Genomic DNA, 12,382 nt, shown 5'->3' on the forward strand with positions numbered 1-12,382 from the left:
GTGAATCCTGACATCGCGCACACTGTGTGCTGTGAGGACACTGCAGTGCTGGTGGATAGACTGAGCGGTCATGTGACCGCAAGTATGCAATATACCTATTTCTGGCCACATTTCAACTAGATGTGCGCGGCTGCTCTCAATACAAGTGAATTGAACGAGGCACATCTTGCCGGAATGTGGCCAGAATGATGTATATCTTATGCTTATGGTCAGCTTATCATTCCATATTGCTGCTGGTGTAGGAGGTGGGTCAAATAGCGCCCACTCCTACGAAGGTAGTCCTATTATATTGTAGTTGTACGGTATATAAAGCAGGATGTAGCAGAGTGGAACGGGTACGGCATTTGGTTCCACTTAGCAGACACAGGATGTATATGTGTTGTAGCAGAGAAATGTATTTGCTTTTAAACTGTAAATAATGTGCAATGTGGAGAGTACTGGCCCCACGTACTGTGGTAGGTGTGACGCCCTGGACTAGCCAGGTAGTCACAAACTTACCAACACACACACCCCCACCCTAGGCAGATACACCAGCCAAACACAAAACCCTTGTTGCCTCCCTCCAGGGTCTGATGTCCACACCAGGTGGGGCGGAGCCAGGCAGTTGGCCCCACCCACCGAGGAGTTCACAGGCCTGGAGGCGGGAAAAGTGTCAATTAGAGTTCAGTCTAGGAGGTGAAGGAGAGAGGAGTGAACACTTGGGTGTCTGGGTCGGAGCCCAGACACTAACAGCAAGGTTGGCAGACGGTGGTGGCCGTCTGCAGGAGTTAGTGGAACTCCGCAGAGCCGTAAGGACCGGGGTCAGGCGACGGCCCGGGGAACAGAGTGAAGGTAAGTACACAGGCAGGGCCATCGGACCCCGACCAGGCTTGGAGCCGCCGTCAATAGTCAAATCCGAATGTGACAGGAACCCCAGGGGTTTCCCAACTACCAAGTCCCGATTGAAGGCAACCGTCCACCCAGAGAGGATATACAGCCACCGCCACAGGCTAGAGTTCCAAGGGCCAGCGCCTGCGGGCAACACGGGCTCCTATGACACCTATACGCCGGGGAGTGTACTACCGGTGGGCAAGAACTTACTAAAAGGTGCAGGGAAAGACAGCCACCATCAGCCGTCCAGGGAGAGCACAACAACAACACTGCAGCCGGCTGCGGGACCCGTCCATCCAGCCGTTTTGTTTACCAGAGACTCTGTCATTGTCTATCTGAGTGAGTACACCAGAGCCATCCGGCACCACACTGCTCCTGCACCCTGCACCCCAGCCATCAGGCCTCCCCGTTACTACCACCGGGCCCCGGGATCACCAACCCCTACCCACGGAGGGGACAACATCTTAGCTGCACCCTACCATCTCTCCTGGGATCCCTGTTATCAGCAGTGGTGGTGCCATCATCACCACGTCCCGTGGGTGGCGTCACGAACAATCTCCCTAAACAAACTACCCCTTTTCACTCACGGATGAGGAGCGCTGCTCGAGTCCCCGGGTCCGGTCCACCACTCGAGCCACCGAGCAGCAGCAGCAGAAGCCACGGACCCAAGCGTGGCGAGCGCGTCCCCTCCTCCCGCGACAACTTGGCGTCTGTGAACAGGATAGAACCAATCTACCTACCGGTAGAAGTGCGCCTTGCAGTCTCCGCCGGCGGCGTCCAGCCGAAATATTGAAAGCGCCGCCATCTTTGGCTCAAAAAACTCCCTCTCGAGCGTCTTCCCCGAGCAGGGAAGGCGCGAAAGTGAAGCCCCGCCCCCAACAAGCGGAAGTGCTAGAAAGAACCAAGGGGGGGGGCGGGTGAAAGCCTGCCTAATGTAGCCGAGATCATAAAAAGCGGGGACGCCAGGACTCTGCAACATATCCGGTTCCTGGAAGTCTGCCAGCAAGCAGCTCTGTCCCGTCCGGTGATGCCGAGATTCCCGAGCCCATGCCAGGAACGGCGGCGTGGGTGGAAGCCCGGACCGCACAAATGTGCTGTCGCCTCCAAACCCAGGTCCAGTTCTTGATGGAGCGCTGGGTGGCCGAGATGAAGGAAGTGGCGGCGTCCGTGCGGAGACGCGAGGTGGAGGCAGTGTTGGAGGAGCGGGTAAGTGACCCACGCCCCTGTGTCTGAGAAGGGCCGGCCGCTGCGGCTGAGGGGCCCGGCCTGCGTCCTCTCACCCTCCTGCCTCCCCCGCCATCCGTACCGGTTGCTGTTGCCCCTCCGCTCGGTCCGCTACCCCCAACATTGGTAGCGGAATCTAGCCCGTCCGCCCTAGAGGACCGGCCTGGGGGCGTTGTCCGGGAACGGCCAGTATCTCTTCCGCTGTCATGGAAGATCCCGCGGGAAATGGCCGTCCGTGACAAGAAGCCGTCGGCCCTGGAAGTGGCCACACCCGAGACCGTCCCGGCCCCGGCAGTCCGCCCAGCCGTGGAAGAACTGGCTGCTGCGGGCCCGAAGGCCCAACCTGTGAGGCCAGCTGTCCCTGAGTCCCACGCCTTGGCTGAGACTGCGCCGGGCCGCCGCCACTGCAAAGCAGCAGTCCAGTGTTTTTGCCCCAGTAATTAATTTGCCTGATGAATGAGCCTTTGTGCTCTGAAGACGTACAAAGATAATTTTTCTGGTTAGCAAATAAAAGTATCACTCTTAGAATGGTTTTGTCATTTTGAGCCATAAAAGGATTTACATCGTGCATCCTTCAAGATACTCCTAGTCCAAAATCAGGAAAGTTCTCCAGCTCTGAGCTAGACAACATTTCTGCTATACTGTATTTTACTTCACTTTCTGGCGTAACTTCTAGTGAGTCTGCAAAACTTTAAAAAGAAACAAAAAACAATAAAACCTTTATGTGCTAATACAGTCATTAAATCACACTTCACCATACTGAATAGACCCGTTTGTTTCATGTAGTGTTGTGATTAGTGTTTTCATGAATATTTTAAAACATTTAAAAATCTCAAATGTTTTTTTCCTGAATCTAAATAAGTTCTATTTAATTATTTCTCCATGACCTTTGTGTGATTTTATATATTAACACTTAGGAAAATGTATATCTATCGGAAAGTGTTTTTTTTTTCCAAGATAACCCTAAAACTGCAGCAGAAAGGAGATTTGTTTAATATGTTCTGGTGCTCAGGCGTGAAATTTTGTTAATTGCAGTTAGATTTGTTGCCACATTAAGGAATGCTGAAATGATTCTAATTGCTATTTTCAAGAATGAACTATAAAGTAATCTCTAATAAATTGACTGTGGTGACCGCAGTAATGACCTGGAAACATTGCTTTACATCAATAATTCTCAAAAATATTAACTTAGCGTACATAATGGTGGCTTTTTCTGTGTCTCTTCTCCTTATGTGGGAAATGTATTATCAGCTAAATACACAGCGCAGTTACGCTATTTCATTTACTTGTTTCTGCGCTTTTTTTTCCTATTCAATCACATGGCCTAATGGGAAATAATGGTGGAATTAACTTATGACTGATGATGTGTATTGTCAAGTTAACTCATACACTCAGTATATGTACGGATAAGTAATACAAGTATTAACTGGTGATATTTAATTCCTATCAACATTCACAGCTCTCTAGGTATGATTATTGCTTTATGAATTAATATCTTTAGCTGGAACCTATGAGAACTTCCACACATTTGATAATTACATGAGTGCAGCTATAAATGATTCAGGGTGAGTAGTCACATTCACAATCCAGTGCCTCATGTGGGTCATAAAAGGCCACCAGAATTACATATAGCATGGTAGATTACGGCCCTGTTACTCTGATCTCACAGATTTTACCAACGCCCAAAGTAATTTTCCTCTTACATCCCTATCTATTAATCGCAATTATTTATATTTACATTATAAATTCCCCACCAATTCCTAACTAGACTGTCATTCTATTTTTTTGAACTATTTACTTTTTCATGATGCTTCATTTAAGAATCCCAGTGCATGCTGGAATACTCAAACAAAGTGTTATCAGGGGACAGAGGCTGTGTTCACTAGAGTTGAGCGATGTTCGATTCAAACCGTTCGACATTTTCAAATTCGAGTGATTTTGGGCGGTGTTCGAGTCGTTTGACGAACTCGAACGATTTGCTTCAAGTTCGGCTGTTCGAGTTACCGTTCGATAACGGTTCGATCACCAAAAGCGTAGCTAGTTGCTAGCTGGCTTTTCACTGTAATAGTGTCAGTCACTGTTAATAATGATATTATCAAAACTCAGCGTATAGTGTGCGGGGGGACGGGGTTTAGATCAGTGCTGCTGAGTGCTGAAAGAATGGTGTTCGCCATTTCTTTTTTTCCTAACCGCGCGTACAGTGGGGCAGGCCAGGCTGTCAGCCAATCACAGAGACACACACAGCAAAATGGATTTTTGCCAGACAAGCAAGGGCATGTGTCATAGGCTGTGCATGTCACATGTCCTTGCCTTATAAGACCCGGACATTTTCCCCATCGCCGCCATTATCTCTCTGCTGCGGGTGTGTGACAGTCACCGCTCCCGCTGCTGCTGCTGCTGATGTGTGAAAATCGGTTTATTGATTAGGGACTACTTGTAATTTCAGCCCTTTTCAGGGTTACATTACAGCCGTTCATAGCCATTTTTGCTAGGCAGGTCTGTGCCAGCGCTGTGCAGAGGTTTATCACAGCGTCTGGCTAAATCAGCTCAGGCAATTCCTTGGGGCATAGTTTCACTGTCAGGGATAGAAAGTGAGGGTTCCCCTGTTGATAAGCAAGCTATACCACCTGTGCATTGTACACCACCTGTCCATTTTTGCTACGCAATTTTAATTGCAAAAAGTGCTGCCAGTTTTAGGGCCATAGTTTCATTGTCTGTGATAGTTAGTCAGTGAGGGTTCATCTGCTGACAATTTTGCTATACCACCTCTGCATTGTACCCCACCTGTCCATTTTTGCTACGCAATTTTAATTGCAAAAAGTGCTGCCAGTTTTGGGGCCATAGTTTCATTGTCTGTGATAGTTAATCAGTGAGGATTCCTCTGCTGACAATTTTGCTATACCACCTCTGCAATCTATACCACCTGTCCATTTTTGCTACGCAATTTTAATTGCAAAAAGTGCTGCCAGTTTTAGGGCCATAGTTTCATTGTCTGTGATAGTCAGTGTTGGTTCTTCAGCTGTCAATAAAGCTAGACCACCACTGCAATCTACACCACCTCTCCATTTTTGCTACGACATTTTAAGTGTCCAATTTGTTCACAAACAAAATGAGTAGCAAAAGGACAGATGCTGGTGGAAAGGGGAACAGGCGTGTTGGAAAGGGAAAAAAGTTTGTGTCCGTGGGGGAGGTGGTAAAGCTACAGTAACATCTGCTGAAGAAAGGCCATCTTCCAGCAAAAGTAAGATGTCTACTACTTTCTGTGGACAATCTGATGTGATCCCTTTTTTACGGAACCGACCAACTCAACCAAAGGTAGGTGATGCACAAAAAAAAGCACATGCTTGAATGGATCTCAAGTGCTCCATCAAGTGACCTCTCCTCCACCTCAACTTCAACATCTCAAAGACTCCAGTCCTCTGAGTTGTCACCCCAATCGCACTTACTTTCTAACAGCTCTCAAGTCTCCACCCGCTTTACAGAGTATGGGATAACAGAGATGGTTGAGTCTGCAGAGCTGTTCAGTCACACTATAGCCTGGGAATCAGAGGTCTGCTCCAAAGCTACAGTGAGCCCAGACCAGGAAATGATCTGCAGTGATGGCCAGAAGCTTTGTGAGTCAGATTCAGGCCCTGATGAAGACGTTTCTGAGCATAATGTAGACCCTTATTCCCAAACTGTAACTCCTCTTGGTGGAAACAATGAGGAACATGCTGATGACGATGAGACTCAGATACCTGAATGGAATGACAACTTAACTATTCGGTCAGGGCAGGAAGAGGTTAGCTCTGAGGATGAGGGGAGTGCAATCACACAGGGTGATGATGAGGTTGTAGATCCCACCTACTGTCAACCCACAGTCAGGCACTCGATGAGGTCAGCAGAGGAGGTGGAGGAGGATGCGACTGACGACGAGGTTAGCTTGCACCTTCCTGGACATAGACGGATAGACGGAGTACTGGAAGTACGTCAACAACTGCATCCTCAGCCACAACTCTGCCTCTGAGCACAAGTCGGGGTGGCTCTGCAGGTCGCATGGGCTCTGAGCCTTGCCTAGCCTGGTCTTTTTTTGACCTTGCAAAGGATCTCCCAACTCATGTCATCTGTAAGATTTGTCGCCAATCTCTAAGTAGAGGCCAAAACCTCACTAGTTTGACTACTTCGTTCATGAACCGTCACATGTATATGAAGCATAAGTCCCAGTGGGAAGCTCACTGTGCTACAATGCAGCCTAGCAGAGCGAGCCAACCACCATCTGCCCCTTCAAGTGCATCCACGTACTCTTCATCCTCTATGACTGTGGGGACAGCAGTCACACATGCTTTGCGACGCAGACCTTCCACCTCTTTAACCGCAACAGGCAGTGTGATTGGCAGGTCGTCAGTTGTTTTGTAAGTGGAAACAGCTGCTGGTGTTGAGCTCTCTCAGACATCGAGAGCACCAACTTTGGATGAAGGCAACATTATGTCTCCGCCTGCACTTTCCTCACAGACCAGCAGTTTTCCAGGGACACCCTACTCAACGCCGTCTCAGCACAGCAGCCAGCCCTCAGATGTGAACAAATAAAAGATCATTTCCTCCTAGCCATGAAAAGGTAAGAGGTTGACTTTCACCCTCTGCAAGCTGTTGGCTACAGAAATGCTGCCTTTCCGCCTGGTGGACACAGAGGATTTTCGAGACCTTATGTCCGTCGCAGTGCCTCAGTACCAGATGCCCAGTCGCTACTACTTCTCCAAGAAAGGTGTGCCTGCGCTATACCAGCATGTCACACACAACATCACCGCTTCCTTGAGAAACTCTGTGTGTGACAGGGTGCATTTCACCACAGATATTTGGACCAGTAAGCATGGGCAGGGGTATTACATGTCGCTGAATGGGCACTGGGTAACTATGGTGAGAGATGGAGAAGGGTCTGCTGTACAAGTCTTGCCGTCCCCACGAGTTGTGCGTCAATCCTCTGTATGTAGAAGTTCCCCCACTGCTTCTGCCTCCTCAACCTCGTCTGGGTCCTCCACCTCCGCCCAAAGCCTGTCTGGTCAGGCCACCCACGTTGTAACTGCGCACAAGGAATCCCGCACACCTCCTTACTATGCTGGCAGCAGAGCTCAACGGCATCAGGCAGTCTTTACGTTGAAATGTCTGGGAAATAAGAGTCACACAGCTGACCAGTTGTGGTCAGCTCTAGAGACTGGGAAGGCCATGTGGGACAATACTGCAAACCTGGGTGTGGCCCTTCACCTGGGCAAGGCGACACATGTGCCTTTTATGGCTCACATGTTGAACCTTGTTGTCCAGCAATTTTTAACCCACTATCCCGGCCTAGATGGGTTTCTGCACAGGGCACAGTCACTATCTGCTCACTCAGATTAAACGGCGCAGGTGACCGACTTGCATCACTACAGAAGTCTTTCGACCTGCCAGTTCACCGCCTGAAATGTGTCAACACGCTGGAATTTGACTCTCCACATGTTGCAGCAACTGTGGCAGCACCCCAGAGCCCTGGTGCAATACGTTATGATGTATAGCCTGGGCCAACGAGATGCAGAGGTGGGGCAGATCACGTTGATGGAGTGGTCTCAGATCAAGGACCTATGCACCCTTCTGCACAGTTTCGACATGGCGACAAAGATGTTTAGCGCTGGCAATGCCATTATCAGCATGACAATTCCAGTCATTTACATACTGGAGCACACTCTAAACAGTATTCAAAGTCAGGTGGTCTGACAAGAGGAAGGGGAGGAAGTACAGGAGGATTCATATGCGGAAGGGATACCAAGATCTACAAGGTCCAGACGTTCAGCATCACCAAGGCGGCAGGCATGGGACGGTGAGGGAGAGGGATTAACAAGGCCGCATGGTAGCAACCAAACTGTTAAGGAAGGTGCAGGAGCCCAGGAAGAAATGGAGGATGAACTGGCGATGGGCATGGAAGACTCAGCAGATGAGGGAGACCTTGATCAAATTTTGGTTGTTCGAGGTTGGAGGAGATGTCAGAGGAAGGAAGCACGGTTAGCACCTCGCCGACACAAACAGAGCAAGGACTTGGTCCTCCTGGATGCGCAAGACACATGAGCGCCTTCTTGCTGCACTACCTACAACATGACACTCGGATTGTCCAAATTAGAATTAATGCTGACAACTGGGTTGCCACACTCTTAGATCCCCGGTACAAGTCAAAATTTGCCGAAATAATTCCAGCCAAAGAAAGGGACGCACGTATCAGCAGAAGCTGTTATGCAATCTTAGCTCGGCTTTTCCACTAAACACCAGTAGTGCACAGAGTGAATCTCACAGTTGTAATTTGCCAACCATGGGACTGTCGAGTCATCATCAGTCAAACTGTACCAGCAACATCGTATCTGGTGGTAGCAGCAATTTTATGGAATCGTTTCATGATTTTTTTTAGACCATCCTTTGCAAGGCCACAAGAGACAAGAAGTATGACACATAGTCAACGGCTGGAGAGGATGATACAGGAGTATCTCCAAGTGAATATAGATGCCATGACTGCAACTGGAGCCTTGCTCATTTTGGGCTTCCAATCTGGAAAAACGGCCTGAGCTCGCCACTTACGCCTTGCAAATCTTGTCGTGTCCTGCAGCCAGCGTTCTCTCGGAACGTGTCTTCAGTGCTGCTGGGTGTGTGCTGACTGCTGACAGATAAGCGCACGCGTCTGTCCAGTGACAATGTGGACAGACTAACGTTCATCAAGATGAACAAGTCATGGATCCGCAAGGACTTTTCTACCCCTGTGTCATCCTGGGGAGAGTAAATGCTTGTGGATTTGGATTGTGCTTCATGCAAATCAACATGTCAAGTTTGCAACTGTGGGACAACTGATGCTACTTAAGTGGTGTCTGTGGCCCAATTTTTGGAAAAAAGGAAGACTCTGGTTGGAGTCCCCTTTTTGTTTTTTTAAAAATGTTCCAAGATGAACAAGTCATTGATCAGCAAGGACTTTTCTACCCCTGTGTCATCCTGGGGAGAGTAAAGGCTTGTGGATTTTTGAATGTGCTTCATGCAAATCAACATGTCAAGTTTGCAACTGGGGGACAAGTGATGTCACTTAAGTGGTGTCTGTGGCCCAATTTTTGGAAAAAAAGGAGACTCTGATTGGAGTCTCCTTGAGGTGTTGTACATGATTTCAGAAGGGCATGACATGACTATATCTGTGTCTCCTCCTCCTTTTACTCATCCAGCTCTTTTGTTTTAGCATGAGTATATCTACTTGTCATTTTCCATGTGTTTGTGGTATCTTGTGAGTTGTTTGTCACCTTTTGGACACCTTAGAAGGTGTTTTCTATGTGTCAGTATGTGTTTGTGTTTTCCTCCCATTGTTTTCAATGGGGTTCGAAGGTGTTCGTTGAACGTTCGTCGAACATTCGCCAAACTGAGCCACCGTTCGACGAACCGAACCGAACTGGAACACTAGGGGGGTGGCTCAACACTAGTGGTCACTTCTACAGTTTCTGCTTCCTCTACAAAATGAAGCGTCATCAGTGACGCTCGTTTCAGGGGGTGGGCTAGTCCCTAAGCGATGAGTACTGAGTGATGTTCACAATGACAGAGCATGCTCAGATCAAAATTAACAAGCTAATAACAGAGAGGTGTTAGAATCCCCGACGTGCAGAGACCAGTATTGGGAGATTACAGGCTGATCTGAGCCGACTACAGAGTGCAAGCTGTCATTGTGCACATTGCCCAGTGCACATCGTTCAGGGACAAGCCCAGGTCTCGAAATGAGTGTCACTTATGACGCTTTACTTCAGGGAGGTGGCAGAGGCTGTGACAGTGACTGCTGCCTCTGCCCCCTGATGACACTTCATTTAAGCACCATGCACTGGGATTCTCAAATGAAGAGTCATGAAAAAGAAAGTAATGGATGAAAATACAATAGCAGTTAGATAGTTTAGTTAGGGAAGGATAGGGAATTTTTAATTCAGGTATACTAGAAAAAAGATTTAGTTCATGGCACTAAAAAATATGGATTTAGAATGAAAATTACTTTGAAACCACCCCATTAAGAAGAAAGTCATAAATAAATTATCTATACATTTCTTTTACCATTTATATATATATATATATTATATATATATATATATATATATATATACACATCTATATATAATTGCCCTATTCTGTCTGTTTGTCCAAGAAATAACGTCAAATGCTGAAACCGCCTAAAACCACGCCCACACAGCTCCAAAAGGCCAAACACCCCTCCCCCACACACACCCACCCCTCACTCCACCTCACTCAGTCAGCAGCGGACCTGCATCACATCCCCCACACACCCACACCTTACTCTACTCACACCCAATCAGCAGCGACGACCGCTCAATTAGGACACGCCCACTCGCCGAAACCCTGACAACGCCATGACGCAGCCGGCGGACAGGTACAAGGGACACCGCCATGGAAGTTCCCTACACCCGATGCGACGGGGCACAGTAAGCCCCGAGCAATCATCACCACACACACGCAGGAACTACCGCACTCATTATCACCGCACACACCCCAGCACTACCGCTCCCATCATCACAGCACACACCGGCACTACTGCACCCATCATCACCGCACACACGCAGGCACTACCGCACCGATCATCACCGCACACACCCCGGCACTACCGCTCCCATAATCACCGCACACACCGGCACTACCGCACCAATCATCACCACACACACCCCGGCACTACTGCACCCATCATCACCGCACACACCCCGGCACTACTGCACCCATCATCACCGCACACAAGCTGGCACTACTGCACCCATCATCACGCACACACCCCGGTACTACAGCCTTCATCACCGCACACACCCCACCACTACTGCACCCATCATCACCGCACACCCCCCCGCACTACTGCACCCATCATCACCGCACACACACCGGCACTACTGCACCAATCATCACCGCACACAACCCGGTACTACTGCACCCATCATCACCGCACACACGCAGGCACTTCCGCACCCATCATCACTGCACACACCCCGGCACTACCGCTCCCATCATCACTGCACACACACCGGCACTACTGCACCCATCATCACCGCACACACCGGCACTACGCACCCATCACTGCACACACCGACATTACAGTGACGTCCCCGCTGACAGCGCGACTCACTTCAGTTTCTGCGTGGAGCTCACAGAGAGCGGCGGTGTTCTACTGCCCCTCCTGTCAGCTTCATGTAGCAGAGCTGAAAGCGTTGTGGGACCTCTGTGGATTACGTCAGACCTGCAGGGTATTTGGGGATTTTAATCAAGTGGTGAAAGAGGGTGTATTTTGTCTTTTATTCCAAATAAAGGATTTTTTCGGGTGTATGTGTTTATTTACTTTAACTTACAGGTTAATCATGTAAGGTATCTCGGGGAGACGCCTGCCATGATTAACCTAGGACTTAGTGGCAGCTATGGGCTGCCATTAACTCCTTATTACCCCGATTGCCACCGCACCAGGCCAATTCGGGATGAGCCGGGTAGAGTCCCGGGACTGTCGCATCTAATGGATGCGGCAATTCTGGGCAGCTGATGGCTGATATTTTTAGGCTGGGGGGCTCCCCATAACATGGGGCTCCCCATCCTGAGAATACCAGCCTTCAGCCGTGTGGCTTTTTCTTGGCTGGTATCAAAATTAGGGGGGACCGCACGCCGTTTTTTTTCAATTATTTACTTATTTATTGTACTTCACGATATAGACCCGCCCACCAGCGGCTGTGATTGGTTGCAGTGAGACAGCTGTCACTCAGTGTGGGGGCGTGTCTGACTGCAACTAATCATAGGCGCCGGTGGGCGGGAGAACCAGGGAATACAAGATGGAATAATGAGCGGCCGGCATTTTCAAAAGAGGAGAAGCCGCCAGAGCAGTGTGACAGCTGTGCAGTGCCGCGCCGGTGATCGGTGAGTATGAGAAAGAGGGTGAGAGGGGGGAGAGAGACCAGGAGTGATTTTAAATGATTTTGATCGTTCTGCTGGACATGCTGAGCATGTTCAGTATAACGTGACGGAATCAGTCCCCGGATTCCGATGCTTAGTGCATTGTGGCGGAATCCGCCACCATAGACTATCATTAGACACCTTGGCGGATTCTAATGGAATCCGTCAAGGTGCGTTATTTTCTCGACCCAAAAAATGCTACATGCAGAGTTCCCTCCGCCCAACGCTGCGTCAAAATAACGACTCAGCGTCGTCCAGCGGATGCAACGCAGACCCTTGCTTTATGGTGCGTCGTCAATACAAGTCTATGGAGAATAGCGCAGCGCGTTAACGGACTGCGCTA

The 12,382-nt window shown here is 49.1% G+C and overlaps 1 protein-coding gene across 5 annotated transcripts in view; it reads left to right on the forward strand.

Moving 5' to 3' along the window:
* Window positions 1–12,382, forward strand: part of INPP4B (inositol polyphosphate-4-phosphatase type II B) — a 1,087,411-nt gene that overhangs the window by 1,032,722 nt on the left and 42,307 nt on the right. The window lies entirely within an intron of this gene.

The sequence above is a fragment of the Anomaloglossus baeobatrachus genome, chromosome 1 (assembly GCF_048569485.1).
Source record: "Anomaloglossus baeobatrachus isolate aAnoBae1 chromosome 1, aAnoBae1.hap1, whole genome shotgun sequence".
Classification (NCBI taxonomy): Eukaryota; Metazoa; Chordata; class Amphibia; order Anura; family Aromobatidae; genus Anomaloglossus; species Anomaloglossus baeobatrachus.